The sequence below is a fragment of the Schistocerca cancellata genome, chromosome 3, assembly GCF_023864275.1.
Source record: "Schistocerca cancellata isolate TAMUIC-IGC-003103 chromosome 3, iqSchCanc2.1, whole genome shotgun sequence".
Lineage (NCBI taxonomy): Eukaryota > Metazoa > Arthropoda > Insecta > Orthoptera > Acrididae > Schistocerca > Schistocerca cancellata.
Window position 1 is genome coordinate 827,684,227 of NC_064628.1, and position 3,070 is coordinate 827,687,296.

General features: G+C 39.5%; 1 non-coding gene across 1 annotated transcript; it reads left to right on the forward strand.

Moving 5' to 3' along the window:
* Nucleotides 1–2,657: 2,657 nt before the first annotated feature.
* Nucleotides 2,658–2,732, forward strand: Trnar-gcg (transfer RNA arginine (anticodon GCG)). The gene has a single exon. It is a non-coding gene; the product is annotated as a tRNA-Arg (tRNA).
* The last annotated feature ends 338 nt before the right edge of the window (nucleotides 2,733–3,070 follow it).

Sequence of the window (3,070 nt, forward strand, 5' to 3'; positions counted from 1 at the left end):
CGGAAAGTGTTTCATATTATTCGTGTTCACAATTACTGAATCATAGCGATAGGGATGAATCTCTGAGTCTTTGACTTATTGCGATGGGCAAATTTCTTTTTATCTCTGTTCTTGTGTGTATGAATCGTGTATGTCTATGTGATCTTTCCCATGCGCCGCTAAGATTTCCTTTTAATTTATCACTGCAGTGTGCCTCAGCATTCAATATAATGATAAGTGAGTTAGTTAAATAAATAACAGACAATGACAGGTCAGAATTCAGAATTACTTTGCGAATTTTTAATATGATATTTTATTTTAATAAACTATGTTAAACTGTGATGATGTTATTCAGACAAACCTCTACCCTTTTGTAAGATTATTTTTAATACATCCCACCTGGCGTTTCTGAAGCGCAAAAGGCAGGCCTTATATTTTTAGACTTTCCTCTAATTATCATATTCTGTCTGTTGAGGCTTAGGCTCCTGTTTGCTCTGAACTATTTGACTTAACGTTTTCACTTAATTTGTTGCCATTCATTTGGATCTTCTTATTAATATTAATACGTAAGTTAATTATTAATTCAATTCTTATATTACATTTTCCCAATTTTAATTAAACTGGGTATCGACCGAGCAAAATTTTGTGACACACATAACTTACAGTAGACTGCAGAGTTCCAAATCGACTAAGTTTCCCCAGTTTCTGTTAGCAAATCACTATCCAGATAACCATTCACCCATTGATAACCATTTGATGTCTTAAGCAGTAACTGGCCAGCAACAGACTACACACTCGTCCTTTAACTGATATTTGTCACGAACTGCTCGTTCCACAACAGCTTCAGCTTTCAGCTTTTAGCCCTTTTAAAGGCTTTGTCGGTAACCCACAAAAACATAAAGATGAGGTATGTTTCTCGAACATAACGTAAGTAGATAAACAATGCTTAAATTGTAGACGTAGGATATGTGGCATGAGGTGTACATCTCGATTATACTGTGTTATGATTGTAATCAGTCTTTTTTATTTATGTGTACATTACTAATTAGCTAAACGTTCAAACGAAAACAAATACTGTACACAACTTTTGTTCGACTAGTTGCACGAGGAAAGAAGCGAACTGCCCTGTGAACATATAAAAATAGCTGCAGATGAAGAGGGCCAGAAAATTGCAGAATTAGCTATCATGACAATAAATTCTTGAAAAGCATCAAAAATGTTACTGGTGCATCAAGTGTATTACTTAAACAACGTTCTCATTTTATTTTTACATACCTGGAACAAGTAAAACTTAACGTGCATGAAAGGAAAATTTAGTTGTGTATCGATTTGGTTGGCGATAATATTGCTTGACTCGTGGTGAAAGTAAGAATCGTACGACGTCGATGGCTGGAAGACCTCGAGGGGTTATTTGGCCATCTAATCGAGCGAAGTTTCACTCTTCCGCTACGGATGGTTTCTTTCCATGCAAAGTATCAGAGTTACGTACTAAGTATGCGACTGTAATGAATATAAGTGTAGCGAGGTGTCATCTTAATGAAGATGAGGAAGGGAGAGAATGGAACTCGGTATCGTCACATAGCATACTCCTTTCGAATAGCACCAAGAGGGACAACCAAACCAAGCGTCGCCTTCAGACGTACTGGTCGTCATCAACACGACACATGCCATTACAGAATCGAAACACTGCTGAGGTGTTTGGAATTTAATCCAGGATACTGGTGGTAAGAAACATTGCTTCACCATCTTTGGTATCTTCAACGGCCAAATACTGTTAGTGAACATTTCTTCCAAATATTTGTCTAAACTGGCTACCTCTGAATAGGGTTCCACCGCAGAGGCACGTGTCGGAGACCACAATGATCCATCATTAGTGACAGATGGATGATCCCAACTGCCTTTACTGAGTTGGCAATGCACACGTTTGCAAACAGATTATCCTGGCAGCTCCGTAAGGCTTATAGCTGTCCGCGTTGCTTGGCACGGTGGGTGCATTTTATAAACGCTGATGACACACATTCGGCTACTGTTCTATGACGCGGCACCTGCGCTGGGAGACATCGGTGAGCATGTCTAGCTGTCTGTTGTGGGACGGAGTCAGAGGCTACAGTGACGATGGTTTTGTGTATAACAATCTGCAGTGGCGGATATTCTCCACGCACATATGCTTCCTGGTCACATTCAGGTGAGTCTGACAGTGTCAAGCAAGAATCCCTTCCACTAGTCATGGCAACAATGAAGTCAGAATTCAACACAAGTAGCTACAATGCTCAACATTCAAAAGCCTACAGTGTTACTGGACTGTCATACAATATGTGTTGGGGTCGACCAAAATTATAGAAAATTGAGAATATCAAGCGGTGCGCCGGCTTTCATGAGTCTAAATTGAGAAATTTGAAGTCTGCTTGCTCAGTCCTCAATGTGCGGTTTTTGAGTGTCTTTGGTGGAGGGAGTATGTATATGAATTTTTCTGAAATATATGACATAAGAAACTTCCTAGCAGATTAAAACTGTGTGTCTGACTGAGATTCGAACTCGGTTCCTTTGCCTTTCGTGGGCAAGTGCTCTATTAACTGAGCTACCCAAGCATGACTCACGCCCCGTCCTCACAGCTTTACTTCCGCCAGTACCTAGTCTCCTACATTCCAAACTTCACAGAAGCTATCTTCGCAGCTCCTGCTTGGGTAGCTCAGTTGGTAGAGCACTTGCCTGCGAAACGCAAAGGTCCCGAGTTCGAGTCTCGGTTCAGAACACAGTTTTAATCTGCCAGGAAGTTTCATATCAGCGCACACTCCGCTGCAGAGTGAAAATCTCATTCTATATGGCATAAGCTTCCAACGCTTACCTTTCAAGATTATCTCAGGGCAAGATGTTGCTACTAATTTAGATGAATCATTGCTAGAGAACTGCGCCCGTATTTGTACTTTTTTGTATACCCAACAATGTTAGCTCAAATTTTAAAAGAATAAAAATAAATTTAATATTTATCTCTCTAAACTGCATTTCATTTCATCAAAATCTCAAACTTGTTGAATAAAACAAGCACTTAAGACTACTAAAGTACAAATACAACTATATCCTGTAAGGCATC